Genomic DNA, 15,170 nt, shown 5'->3' with positions numbered 1-15,170 from the left:
GAAGTAGAATGGTGGTTGCCAGGGATGGAGTCGAGGGGGAAATGAGGAGTTGTTGCCTGGCTTCTTCTTAAGTCTCAGTCTTCCTTTGGCTTCTATTCTAAGTGTGTTGGCCACCTGTCACTACCTCTAAGGATAGACAAAGCTCTGGTTCTGAAGTACGGTATCCTACCTGACAGTAAAGATGCTGCTCCTCTCTGCACCTAGGTTCTGCTAGCTGGATCTGTCTTCTCCTTGTTCTTCTTTATCCTTTCTGCTTTATGCTCACTTGTAATCACTCTGCAACTTACTTGTTTGCTACTTTCACAGGCCTGAGAACACACCACCTCTTAAGTACTCATTATCCACTTCTGCCCTTGATGATTGGACCTTTCCTGTTCCAGAATTCAGTTGACCTCATCCCTTTTTAATATCCTTTATATAACTGCATAATATGCATCAATCCTTCCCAAAATTAATAGCCATAGCCACTATGTTTTGAAAAGTGTTTAAAACCCACCTTTATATTCTGGGTAATAGGGAACAGTGAACTGAATTTAAACCAGAAGAAATCTCAAAAATGTCCTGGTCTTCTCTCCAATATGTGGGAATCAAAGTCTCCAGCACATTGCTATTCATATATCACACAAATGTTCTATAAATTATTACTGAAAAGCATATGCAAATTTAAATACTTTCTAGACAATTCTAAACACCAGTTTCAGTGCAAGATTTTACCTGCTAAAAGCACCTCTTTATAGTTTGACACTATATCTCTAACATTTTGACGTGATACATATTCCATCAGCCTGATACATTGTCACCTCCCACTGAGTCACAGTGTCACTAGCTCAGAATTAAACATGTTGCTAAACCACTTTACAGCCCTTGCAAAGCACAATAAAGGCTGTTTGACAATTACCCCCAGGAAGGCAAATAATCAGCAAACTCTGATTCCCTTATTATTAGCCATTATAAAGGCATGTGCTGTGATAAATGTCCCTAACAAAGACATTGATTTTTACAAGACTTCTCAAGAGAAAAACAGATATATTTGATATAAGAAACCCACAAGGGCCCCCTCCATTTTCCTCTGTGTCTTCTGTTTGAGGGAGCTCCTCCTTTTATGATGTGCTGGCTTTTCACCTGTCAAACTAAGGCTTTGATTACTGAATTATGGGGAAAAATAACTGCCCATTCCCTTAACTATAATACCAAGGGATATCTTACAAAAGAAAATAAATCTCTTTTTTTGGCTGCTTTATAGTAAAAAGACCTTTTATAACCCAAACCCTTTTATTTCTCTTGCCGTTTTTCCCTTTCATCCTTTTTAATTGCTAGTTAGACAAAATAAGTAGGCACTCGGTTAGCACCAAATTACAATATATCTGGAGAAGTCCCTGGTGTTTTTGTTTTGTTTCCTCGTGTCATTGAGGTTACTGGGCCCATTGTTTTATTCTTACTCAAATTACCTGGCACAATCATTCTTCATCAGAATCCTTCTGGTAGGGCCACATAAGCACTTACTTTGGATGCCCAGGGATACTTTTCTAAATATATTCACAATCCCTGTGGTGACACAGGGGGAGTATATTTGACTTCTTTGCAGCATATTTGACTTTATAATTCATAAGGTGTTTTTCATGTTCTAAATGGCTAAAGAAAGGTTTCACTTGAGCTTGCAACAGAGACATGAAAACAGCCCATGGTAAACTTGTTATAATTTTTAAAAATTGAGTCAAACTAACAAAAGCTCTTAGGTTGCAGCACAGTGAAAATGGAAATACACAAGTCTTAAATCAGTGGGGATCTGAGTTCAAATCTAACTTGACCAACTGGTAGTTTACTAGTTATGTGTCCTTAGGTGAGGAAACTGAGCTTCAATAGTCTAATTTACAAAGCAAGAGCTAAGTAGTAGCCAAAACTTAGTGTCTCCAGAGACACTGTGCTAAGTGCTTTGCATATATTAACTCCTTGATCCTCATAACATTCCTGTCCTTATTAATATGTTATAGAAGAAAAATGAAGTCACATAACAGTTAAGCAATATTCTCAAGGACAAATGGCTAGTAAGTATCAGGGACAGGAATTTGAACCCAGCCAACTTGTCTCCAAAGTCTTTGTTTTAACACTAGGCAAAGGTCCCTCTCTGAAATTCTTTATCTTATTATGCCTGGCAAACTGTTGATGTTCATAAGAGTTCATTCCCTCCTTGAAAACAGATAATTAATTCCCTCCTTATAAACAGTCTTGGCCAGTGTGTCTCAATTGGTTGTGCATTGTCCTATGCATCAAGAAGTAGGTGGTTTGCCAAAACTGGTTTGGCTCAGTGGATAGAGCATTGGCCTGCGGACTGAAAGGTCCTGGGTTCGATTCTTGACAAAGGCATGTACTTTGGTTGTGGGCACATCCCCAGTAGGGGGTGTGCAAGAGGCAGCTGGTCGATGTTTCTCTCTCATCGATGTTTCTAGCTCTCTATCCCTCTCTCTTTTTCTCTGTAAAAAATCAATAAAATAAAAAAATAAAAAAGTAGGCAGTTTGATGATCAGGGTACTTTCTGGGTTGCCAGCTCAATTTCCAGTAGTAGGCATTCAAGAGGCAGGTAAGCAATGTTTCTCTCTAAAATCAATAAAAACATATTTTTTAAAAACAGATAATACCATGTTTCCCCGAAAATAAGAAATCCTCCAAAAATAAGACTTAGCACATGGAAAGATAATACATCCCCTGAAAATAAGACCTAGTGCAACTTTGGGAGAAAAAATTAATATAAGACACTGTCTTATTTTCGGGGAAACAGGGTAGCAGTCATTACAATCCTATATAATAAAGAGATAATATGCAAATTGACCATCACTCCAAAACCCAAGATGGCCACCCCCATGTGGTCAAAGATGGCCACCACAAAATAGCTGGCAGGAGAGGGCAGTTGGGGGAACCAGGCCTGCAGGAGAAGGCAGTTTGGGGGGACTGGCCCTGCAGGGAAGGGAAGTTTGGGGGGACTGGCCTTGCAGGAGAAGGCAGTTTTGGGGATCAGGCTTATAGGGGAAGGCAGTTAAGGGCAACCTGGCCAGTAGGGGAGGGCAGTTGGGGGGACCCAGGCCTGCAGGGGAGGGCATTTGGGAGAGACAAGGCATGCATGGGAGGGCAATTGGGGGGTAGCAGGCCTGCACAAGAGGGCAGTTAGGGGTGACCAGGCCTACAGGGGAGGGCAGTTGTGGGGGGAAACCAGTCCTTCAGGGAAGGGCAGTTAGGCACAACCAGCCTGGCAAAGGGAGGACAGTTAGGGCTGACCGGGCCAGCAGGAGAGGGCAGTTGGGGGTGACTAGGCCAGTAAGGAAGGGCAGTTAGGGGCAATCGGCCATCAGGGGAGCAGTTAGGCATCAATCAGACTGGCAGGGGAGTGGTTAGGGGGTGAGCAGGCTGGCAGGCAGAAGTGGTTATGGGCAATCAGGCAGGCAGACAGGTGAGCAATTGGGAGCTAGCAATCCTGGATTGTGAGAGGGATGTTCCAGATTGGAGATGGTGCAGGCTGAGCTGAGGGACATACACACACACACCCATGCATGAATTTCATGCACCAGGCCTCTAGTATAAGAATAATGTTCTTATTTTAATATGACTTCAAAAGATATTTACAAAGGTGCAGAAGTATAATCAAAAATAATTGTCAAATGCCTTTTATTGAGTACTTATTACATACATTATCTTATTAAATATTCACTACTATACTACTAAGTGGGTGTTATTGTCATACCTATATTATGGACAAGGAAGCTGAGATTTATAGCCATTAATAAGTGATAGATATAAAAACCCATGATAATCTAATTACTACACCATACTCTGTCACAATCAGAAGGATAATGGCTTAGCCTATTAGGTTTCTGCAACATCTTATTAATTAGGAGGTCACCAGTAATGTCCCCTCTACCTTCTGGACAGCAATATCTCCTTGTTCTGTAACTACCATAGTAAGATGTAACCATAGAGTAATATGACTGATTTTTGTAAGTGTATCATTGGTGTCACACGGAACAAATTTTTTTATGGAAAGTTTAAAGAATCAAGAAGTAGTCTCCAAATTAGATATTAGTTTGGTAAGTAAAGTCAGTTAATTTTTCTCTTAAGAGATGTTATTATATTACATAAATATTAACTTAGTACCTTCTACTGCATAAAGTTAATTTATTAGGTCTTATCAATGGTATGGGTTATATAAGATATGTTCTCTCCTAGTCAGGCCAAAGGAAGGTTGTGAGTTAAGCACTTGTGTGTTAAATAATTTATCAGAATAGTATGTTGAATAAAGAGGAATTGTACAATTCCAATAATACTTCCTTTAAGAAATTTTGATAAAAGCATCCTTGTAGACTGGAATGATCTTTGAAGACAATGTAGAAGATGTGAGGCTTAATTTGGAAGGAAAGAAACATCAGAAAAATATTTTTGAGACAGTAAAAAGATTAACCTGATTGAACCAAAAGATTCATGCTGTGGAAAATGGGAAATGATTGTAGAATCTGGTTGAGAAGAATTTTCTCATGTATCCAAGATTTGCTTCTTCTAACTAGAAATTTTCTCAATTTCTATCTGTTGAACTTAGTTCACTTATTATGTTTTATTACCATTGGAATATCCAGAATTATACCTGATTCCCAGATTTCTAGTTGCAACCATCCCTTTCTCTCCTCCAGAAAGCATGTTGCATAGATGAGTAAGAAAGAACAGTGACACTGTGATAGAGATAACTGCTCTGATTTATTAAAATTGATAAATGGAGGCCTTAATACTTATTAGTATTCAATGTCTTGTGAATCATATCACCACCAAGCAAGCCAACATATCATTTCACCAGACCCCTGGAGCCAGGAGAGCCAGGAAGCATAAGGCTAGTTAGGAGGAGGGACAAGGGGCCATAGTGGCCACAGTGGACTAGAAAGAAAATAAAATGATTCAAGAAATATTTTAAATGAAGAAGAAATTTCAACAAATATTTATTGAGTGACTAGCATGTTTATGACACCATAATGAACACTATAGGAACTACATAGAAGGGGAAATAAAATAATCACATAGTAAAAAATAGCAGTAACACAAGCCCAGCCATATCGAATAGCCCAGCAGATAAACATTTCACATGTTATGGGATTCAGAAATGAGATGATCCAGTTTCTCACAAAGTAGGTAAATATGTTTAATACTGTTGTACTAATGAAATATTAACCATAAAAATAATAATTTTTCATTATTTTAAATTTTATTGGTGTGACATTAGTCTATATGAACATATAGGTTACATGTGTGGATTACTAATTCACAAAATCTGTATATGGTACCATGTACCCATCATCCAAAGTCAAATTTTTTCCTGTCACCTCATATTAGGATCCCTTTCTCCCCCTACCTCTCTTTCTCTGGCCACCACCACATTGCTGTTTGTGTGCATAAGTTTTGGTTTTATATTTCACATATAAGTTAAATCATATAGTTCTTAGCTTTTTCTGTTTGGCTTATTTCACTTCGCATAATGTTCTGAAGGTCCATCCATGTTGTTGTAAATGACAACATCCTTTCTTATGGCCATGTAATACTCCAATGTGTATATACACCACATCTTCTTTATCCAGTCCTCTATCATAGGGCACTTTGGCTGTTTCCAACTCTCGGCCACCATGAATAATGCTGCAATGAACGTAGGGGTGCATATACCTGAAAAACTTGAAATCATTTATAAAAATAATAATTTTTAAAAAATATTTTATTGATTTTTTTACAGAGAGAAAGGAAGAGGGATAGAGAGTTAGGAACATCAATAAGATGCCTCCTGCACACCCCCCACTGGGGATGTGCCCGAAATCAAGGTATGTGCTTTTGACTGGAATTGAACCTGGGACCTTTCAGTCCACAGGCCAGCGCTCTATCCACTGAGCCAAACCAGTTTTGGCAAAAAAAAAAAATAATAATATTTTTTGTGAATAACAATAATATACTGTTGGAAATTTATATGTAAAAATATATAAGTAATTATGCAATAAATGTGATCAAAATAGATGTATTAGTGGGCAGGATACTCTCTCCTCTAATGCTGTGATTCATTATTAGTATTAAACATAGTGCCTAATTTTTAGTTAATCAAAGGACATGCAAAATCTCTATACCATTAACCATTTGTAGTACTACATTTGGTATTATATATATATAACAATATACTATACATCTAATTATAGTCAATAAGCAATTTATAGGCTATAATACCTTTATCTTATAACATTTGCCTTGGTATAGTTTGATATAGTATTCTAATTTCCCATTCAACCCTGTTTTACCCTCAGACGTCCTAAGCCCTTGACATAGTTCTTTCTATCTGGTTTCTTAGTTGGACTTGCCACTGTTCCTCTCTGTTCCCCTGGCATCCAAGCTAGTTCATGTGGTTCCATTATTGCCTGGAATTCCAGTTATTAAACCTCTGCACAATTTAATCTATAGAAGCAATGCAGTCCAAGAACCAATTCCTGTAACAAAACTTCTTCTGACTCCTGTAAGAATGCTCTTCAAATGTTCTTCCTCTCCTTCCTTCTCCCTGACTTATTTTGTTTGTTAGAGACCAGTGGATGACTATCTGCTGGACAGCCTTCAGGACCAACCTGTGTTTTTCTTTTCTGATTTTCAAATTTAAATTTATACTTATGAAACATTGCATTTAAGTATGATTCTTCTTATCTTGGCCAAACTGAGTGCAGTAAAAGGAGCTATTTCATATTTCATCACATACTTTAACATTAAGAAATTTTAATTAATTAGTATTTATAAATTTGAATCAAGATTTAGAAAATACTTATTCTAATTGTATAATTTATCTGGAGTAATTTTATACTTTGTATTAATGTAAATCAGCCGTTTCTTTTACAATTTGTAATTTCTAAATATAGAAGAAGATTATTTGACTTTGGGTGGTGGGCAAACAGTTCAATACACAGATCATGTATCATACAAATCTACACTTGAAACGTATATAATTTTATTAACCAATGTCACCTCTTTAAGTTTTATTTTTTAAAAGAAGTGTAGCCCTAACAGGTTTGGCTCAGTGGATAGAGCGTGGGCCTGTGGACTAAAAGGTCCCAGGTTCAATTCTGGTCAAAGGCATGTGTACTTTGGTTGCAGGCACATCCTCAGTAGGGGGTGTGCAGGAGGCAACTAATTGATATTTCTAACTCTTTATCCCTCTCCCTTCCTCTCTATTAAAAAAATCAATAAAATATATTTAAATATATATATTTTAAAAAGAAGAGTATTGTTTGTTTTTACATTTGTGAAACTGAATTGTCTATTCTAAAATAATATGTAGTGGTTTTCATCTTGGGAATATAATAGCCTTTACAAAATAATTGTGCTAATCTTCACAGTACAAGTAGTGTACAAGTGCCAATACAAGTATAATACAAGTGTCTAAGGACAAAACAAGTAGTGTAGTACCAATATTTTATCCAGAATAGCTGTTAACCATGGCATTTGGTGAATTGGAAATAGACCTAAATGATGCTTTTCCTTGGGCCTCACATTACGTCCATGAAACCAGACTGTCTCTTCAGATTCACCTTTTCTTCTGATTCTTTAGTTCATGTAAAGTGATAACTGTTTTCCATTGCTCATACATTACATTTGCTTCTCATTGTTCACAGGAGTTATGTTTTATAGAGTTACCGCAAACACTGAATTAGTGAATACTGAACCATTGCTCCTAGTAGAATTACAGGGGTAGGTTCCTATGACCCTCCATCCCAATGTTTTTATCAATTCATACACACATTGTTTTATGAGTACTTCTGTTTTAAGGCACTTCATTAATCTTTAGTCATTAACATCAAACTCATGGCCAGTAGTCTCATTCATGCCTGAATGAAACACTTGTATTTTCTCTTGCAGTTAGGAACAGTAAAGAGAGCCCAACACTATGCATATGGGCCATTTAAACAGCAACAAAAATGTAAAACGTGACACTACGTAGACTCTGAAAAGGATATTTGTTTGTGGTATGAGATGTGAAGCAAGAAGGCAGAGCACTGCCTTGTTCCATCTCTAGGAATGAGCACATTCACACCATGCACATGTCCATGAACAATCAGCAATACTGTGCACTGATTTGGGGGTTACCAATAAATTTTAGCAAGTAGGCAAATTTGCATATGAAATCCACTAATAATAAAGAGCAAGTGTATCACCTTTTAAACAAAAGTAAAAGCCACAATTCAACTTGGGATTTGCAGTATAAAGCAGTGGATACTTAGTGAGTGCCTGCTATGAGCTGGGTGTCCTGCATTTAATAACATATTGACCAGGGACCTGGAGAGTGTGCTTTGAAGTGATTTGCCTTCACTTAGGACAAACATCATTTCTGTATGAAGTTGGCCTGTGTTCTATTCTTGATATGTGACCAACTTATAGTGTATAACACTCAGCAACAAACATAAGCAAAATTGAGGGCATTTATGTCTGGCAGAATATAGTTGTTAAATAGCTGCTCAGTAGAGGCACAGTATGTTTTTATTGTCTAGTTATGTGTTTTTTTAAGGATTGCCGTTGAAATGGAAGTACAGACTTTGCACTAACTAATGTTAAAGTGAAATTCAAAGCTGTCATAATTAAACCAGTACATAACTAGTGCAAGAAAAGACAGAGGGTGACTGATTAGAATATCAAAATACCATTTGCATAAGAATTCATATATACTAAAGCTGGCCATTGAAATTCATGGGAAAAGAAAACAAATCATGCTAAGAAAATTATATGACTATTGTTTTGAAAAATTAAGTTTCTTCCTCACATTATATGCTAAAATAAATCCAAGGAATTAAAGAATTAAAAAAAATCACAATGGTTGGGTGTCTGCCTATGAACCAGGAGGTCACAGTTCAATTCCTAGTGAGGGCACATGCCTGGATTGCAGACTGGATCCCCAGAGGAGGGCATGCAGGAGGCAGCTGATTGATGATTCTCTCTCATCTTTGATGTTCCTATCTCTCTCCTTCTTCCTTCAACTATGAAATCAATTTTTTAAAAAATGTTTTTAAAGTGATACTAAAATGGTTAGTGTTTTTCTAATCTGTAAATGAAAAATCCCTTATACACATAAAGACAATTTGATAGATATGACTATATAACAATTAAAATTTCATGCAAGTAAAAAGATCAGCAAATTAATACAAAAGAACAAGCTGAAAAAAAATCTGTTGACATAAAAGTCATATATCAATATATTTTTAAAACTTTTAAAAATAAACAAGAAAATGTAAAAGATAATGAATCACCAGGTTATAAAGAAAGATCCAGAATTGTTCAATGTATAAAAATAATTAATTACTTCCAATCTAAGAAATACAAACAAAAATAAGAATATTTTATTTCTTAAATTGGTAATATTTTTTTGTTGTTGTTTAGTGAGAGGACATTTTTGATAAGCAATTTTGTAAAATAGATCACTATTTTTAACATCTTTATAGTACTTGAACAGAGATTTTTTTTTTTACTTCTAAAATCATATCCCAGGGAAAGAATTATAAATAAATTTTTTATAGATTGTTCATCTAAAACTTACATTTAATTGTGAAAAATGATTAAACATCTGTCCTCCCGAAAATAAAAAATAATTAAATATATTTAAGTCCAGACGTGCAAAGGTATTTCCTTAAAATGAATCTCCTAAAAATGTATTTGAAGGCTAAATATTTACACAGATACATAAGAATAGCATAGTTTTAATAAATCATCATAGTAGAAAACTGATACAATATTAGCCCAATATTTGTAAAAATACAAATTTACATGAAGCTGAGGAAAAATAATAAAAATGTTAATAGATTATTTCTTGTCAGTGAGTATAGGAGAAATATATATTTTCTTTATAGCTTTCTGTATTCTAAATATAACAAAATATATATTATTCATATACTTTAAAATGTGTATCTTAACTGTCCCTTTTCATTTAACTTGAAATTTGGCCTTGTTTAAGTCTCCAGAGTTAAGTTTCTCAAAATGGTCATACTGAATATTCAACATTCTTTATGTTAATATATTTTTAAATCTTAAAATTTTTTCCTGCTAATATTGTGTATTTTCTTAGCTATGGCTGTGCCTATTCAAACCCAAAATTTCTGCCAGTCTTATAAAAAGTAGAACTCATTATCTGTATTTTTATTTGTAGGATTTACATGTTCTGACTACACTTCATCTGCTTTAGCTAAAGATATGTGACAGAAAGGGGCCTGATTAAATGACCAATAAATACAAAAGAAAATCTGGGATGTTTTTGATTTTATTATTACTTTTTATAACCATTCTGCTTGTAAATTATTTATAACTAGAGGCCCGGTGAATAGTTTCATGTACCAGTGGGGTGCCTCAGCCTGGCCTGTGACCTCTTACAATTCGGAATCTATCAGGAGATGTTGGACTGCCAGTTTTGGCCTGATCCCTGCAGGCCAGACCGACGGACCCCACTGGTGCACAAATCCATGCAACAGGCTTCTAGTATGCATACAAGATCTTTGGTTAATTTCTTCCTGCCCTCTCACCTCCCCTCTTCTCTTTGGGATTCATCAGTCTGTTCCACGTTTCCATGCTTTGCGTTGAGCATCTGCCCCCTGGTGGTCAGTGCATGTCATAGCTACCAGTCAAACATGCAGATGGTCACTTGGGCTTTTATGTATATAGACTAGAGGCCCAGTGCACAAAATTTGTGCATTGGGGAGGCAGTTCCTCAGCCCGGCCTGCACCTCTCGCAGTCCGGGACCCCTCAGAGGATGTCCACCTGCTGGCTTAGACCCATTCCCCAGGGGAACAGGCCTAAGGTGACAGTTGGAAATCCCTCTTGCAGTCCAGAACCTCTTGTTCCTTACCACCTGCCTGCTCACTGGTCCTTACCACTACTGAGAAATTTGGACTCCTTCCTCTGTGTTCACACAACTGTCATACGCCAGACAGTCACTTAGAAATATCTTGGCACCTACCAACTTGTGGAATTCTCTTTTCTCTCTGTTCTCCTGAGCCGGATTCTAGACTGCGGCATTCTCTTGGTCATCATTTTTCTGTTTGTTTGTTTGTTTCCAAAATGTTACAAAGTTTATATGAATATAACATAAAAAGATGCAGCCTTCTTTGTAGGAACAGGGCAGGAAGGGGTGGTTAAGTAAGACACATGGAGCTGCAGCAAGCACCAGCTGTGGGGAGGGCCAAGGGAGAGAGGAGGTTGGTACTGGGGCGAAGCCCTAGAGCCATTGCTGAGGAAGTAGGGATCCCCTCTGAGTGCCACATTCTGAGGATGAACTAATTGGTCAAGCTGAAGCAGAGGTGGGTGGTCATATCAGCCATTTTTGGTACTGTTTACCCTTTCCCACCCCAGCTCTGTTGTAAGACCCCAAGAGCCCTGGATTCCAAAGGTCCCATCCAGAGTAGAGGCCCTGGAAGGGGGTGAGAGGAAGTGAGAGGGGCAAGTTTGAAAGCTAATATGCCTGTGTGGTGAGGGATGGCCAGAGAGAGTGGTGAGAGGTAGAATGGGAAGGGCTATCATGCATACCCTTCTGTGGGGGCCGCAGGTGAAGGAGGCCAGGGGAGTAGGGTAGGTAAGGATGGGGCACTATGGCCCCAGTCTCTTAGGCATCTCTGTCTGTCCTCTGCAGTGTACATGGAGAAAAGGGCTGCTTCGGAGGAGGGGCCAGGCCAGGCCAGGTGACCATCTTGAGTTCTGGCTAAGGTGATGCTCCTCACCCTGCGATACCATCTAACTGGTGACGGCAGAGGGCCCAATGCCTCCTTGCTTCTTGAAAAACATGTAGTCAATGAGGAATGTGGCTCCCAGCAGTACAGCCTTCACTCTCACATCCAGATCCAGCGGAAACTGCAAGCCAAAGTCATCTGCACCAGGGAGGGCTTCCTAGAGCAGCCTTCCTCCCCACCCCCAACACACACACACACACACACACACACACACACACACACACACACACACACTGCTTGCTGATTTGGCCCACACTGTGGGACTCATCCAGAGTCTTCACCTCAAAGTTGATGTCTGTGCCACAGTCACAGGTCCAGCAGGGCCCCACCACTCACAGGATCATATCATGGTCGGCATCTCGAATGGAGAACTTGAGAAGAAGAGATGCCAGGTCTGCAGCACATGGCCAGTGGTGGTGTCTGGTGGCAGAGTTCACCAGATGGACATGAAGGGGCCAGCAGGCACCACAGCAGAGATGTGCACAGCAGATGCTCTCCCCTGAGCACAATTCATACCGGTTACGTGTCTCCCAGCCTAGGACCGTTTCATGCAGCCCTCTGGTGAATCAGAATCTGATCAGTCAGTACCAAGAATTCAAGGCCAGAAGGCACCCTGGGTAGGGGCAAGAGGGGGGCAGCAGGCCCTAGGGCACTGGGGCCAGGCGAGGGGAAGAGAGCGAAGCCGGATGCAGAGGCAGGCACATGGGTGGACACTGGCGCCGGTCCGGGCCCAGGATGCTGCACCTGCTCCGGGTACCCAGCGGTCACAGGGTAAGGAGGAGGGGGCGAAGGGGTATAGCCTGTGGGGGGCAAGTATTCTGCCATAGGAAAGGGATGAGGGTGCGTGGGTTGTCGCTATACCAGAAACTTAGTTCTAGAAGTGGAGGCAAGCTCTGGGACAGCCTGACAGACTCAAAGGCAGACACAAAGGCAAACAGGCAAACCCGGAGAGGCAGCTGTTTCAGGCCTGCCCAGGGTCTCTCAGGCAGCATCTCTGACTCGGGGAGAAACCAAAGGTTTTATTCATGGCGGGGGGGGGGGGGGGGGGGGGGGGGCATAATACCTGGGAACCTGGATTCCCTCAGGGTTTTGCAGAACCTGCCCCTCCCTTTTTCTTCCATTCTCTGAGGAGGCGGCTGTTGGCAGACAGCAGGACAGATAGATCCACAATCAGACTGATGGCCCGACCTCCAGGGAGGTTTCCTGAACCCTCTGCGTCCCCCGCTCACCTGAAGCCCCTAAAATAGCAGGAATGCCCAGCATTCGGAGGATTGCGAGAGCTCGTGGAGGCAGGCCCTTGGTCATCAGTTTTTGGGTTGTTTTTTTTTTCACTACATTTCTTTCGTGTGCAGTGATCACACTTCATCTGAAGCAGGGCGTGCTCAGTTGACCTGGAGGAAGCATGGGAGAGTAGTCAGTTACCGCTCTTCACCCCTGGGGCTGCTGGCGGTATCCTTTCTTCCTTGTGGGAGGGGAAAAGGGCCACATTGCCCAAGGCCAAGTTCCAGAAGGCCAGCAGCGCCCTTGGGATCCTGCGGGAAAGCACTGGTCCCTTGGTGCCTGGCCTGTCCTCTTGAGATTGAACCTGAAAAACTGCTAAGGGAGCCAGTCCCCAGTTCTGCCCCGCCTCTGCCACCAATGGATTGGAGTCTGAGGGCCAGGAGGAGGGACCAAGAGGTCTGCCTTTCAGCTGCTTTCCAGTCACCGCTGCCACTGATTGATCAGCTCCCACTCCCTCAGCTCCCTAGCCTGGTGTTTGGTCGAGACTTCGGTCGTTTTGGATGTTAAGGACCCTGGGTTTTTATATGTTAGGACAGTGCTGGAAAGAATGTTTGGAATCAAGTCTCAGGTCTTGCTTCCAAAGAAAGTGTTTAGTTTTTATCATTCCAAATATTATGACTGTGTTAGGATTACAGGATGAAAGATAAATGTTATGGATTTGTCAGATAATTATGGGGACAATTATGAATGTTCTTTAAAAATAGTCTAAGGCTAAAATATGTAGGCATTGCAAATGTTGTCCTCTTGCTGTCCTGTTGTGTGTCATTCTGGAAGGGCTGAGCCAGAAGGCAGGAGCTCTGGGCAGGAGTCTTCAGTTTCTCCTATTAGTGCTGGAACTGTGGACAGTTTCTCTGAGACAGAGCCTACTTGTCAGTGAAACAGAAGTCGGCAGACATGTATCTAGTAATCACAGAACAGGCCATGACTGCCTCTGCTTAAAGAATTCATCAAGACTTCTCTCACTGGCCTTTTTTGATGAAACTGGATAATTAAGAAACTAGAATTTTATTCTAAGAAGGAAACTGGGGTGCCAGGCATTTTGAGTTGCTGATAGATGAAGTGCATGGCAGCTTTAGCAAACACTGGCAAATTTTTGAAAAATGGGTTTGAATTCCCTAACTACAACTTTGCTAGAATAGAGAGGCCAACCCTCCTCCTTTAGGAAATGGCCATGAATCCACTCCAGGATATAACCACATGGTCACAAAGCTCTGTACTTCTGTGCTGATCATACTCTGAGAAAGCTTTCAAAAGTAGGTCCCACAAATTGCGGACCATGGACAGAAATAAATAATATCAATAAATTCTCAAGTAATCTCTGGGTTTGATCCATCTAGAGTCCTGGTAAGCCTGCCTAAGTATGTATAATGCTAAATGTGCTCCCAAGTAAATAAAGGAATGGACATCTATTATGGCCTTGCTGGAGTTAAAGCACCTGGATGTTGTAAGCTACCTGACAATGGTAATTTTTTGAAATTTTAATATTCATTTAAATATTCTTCCTTATAGTAATTGATTATTAGCTTTTGAAGCCACTTTGATCCTCTCCAATAGCTTCTAGCAAGTTATCATCCTATTTCCTAAGGCAGGAGGCTATGCGTCCATGCCATCTAAAGGAGAGCTCATATCCTGGCCGGGTAGCTCATTTGGTAAGGGTGTCATTCCTATGCTCCGAGGTTTTGGGTTCAATTCCTGGTCAGGACACCTACAAGAATAAACCAATGCCCTAACTGGTTTGGTTCAGTGGATATAGCATTAGCCTACGGACACAGGGGTTCCAGGTTCAATTCCAGTCAAGGGCATATACCTTAGTTTCAGGCACATACCCAGTACAGAGTGTGCAGGAGGCAGCTGATTGATGTTTCTCTCTCATTGATGTTCCTAACTATCCCTCTCCCTTCCTCTCTTATAAAAAAATCAATAAAATGTAAAAAAATAATAAACCAATGAATGCGTAAATAAGTAGAACAACAAATCAATGTTTCTCTCTCTAAAAAAAATCAACAATAATAGATAAAAAGATGTTTTAAAATAATAATAAAAATAAAAGTAGAGATTATAACATGGTAGATCAAGCCAGATTTCCTGCATTAAGGTACAGTTCTGTCACTTAACCACATTTGTAACCTCCAGCAAGC

The 15,170-nt window shown here is 39.9% G+C and overlaps 1 protein-coding gene and 1 pseudogene across 3 annotated transcripts in view; one reads left to right on the top strand and one right to left on the bottom strand.

Moving 5' to 3' along the window:
* CNTNAP2 (contactin associated protein 2) overlaps positions 1-15,170 on the top strand; it is a 1,655,791-nt gene that overhangs the window by 1,415,875 nt on the left and 224,746 nt on the right. The window lies entirely within an intron of this gene.
* On the bottom strand, positions 11,756-12,657 carry LOC311628934 (phospholipid scramblase 3-like; annotated as a pseudogene). The gene is made up of 2 exons: positions 11,976-12,657; positions 11,756-11,908 (listed from the first exon to the last, which is right to left on the bottom strand). The product of its transcript is annotated as a phospholipid scramblase 3-like (transcript).

This window comes from Pipistrellus hanaki, assembly GCF_964339955.1.
Source record: "Pipistrellus hanaki genome assembly, chromosome: 10".
In the NCBI taxonomy this organism is placed as follows: Eukaryota; Metazoa; Chordata; class Mammalia; order Chiroptera; family Vespertilionidae; genus Pipistrellus; species Pipistrellus hanaki.
The sequence above is the reverse complement of the archived record's forward strand: the minus strand, read 5'-3'. Positions and strand labels throughout refer to the sequence as shown.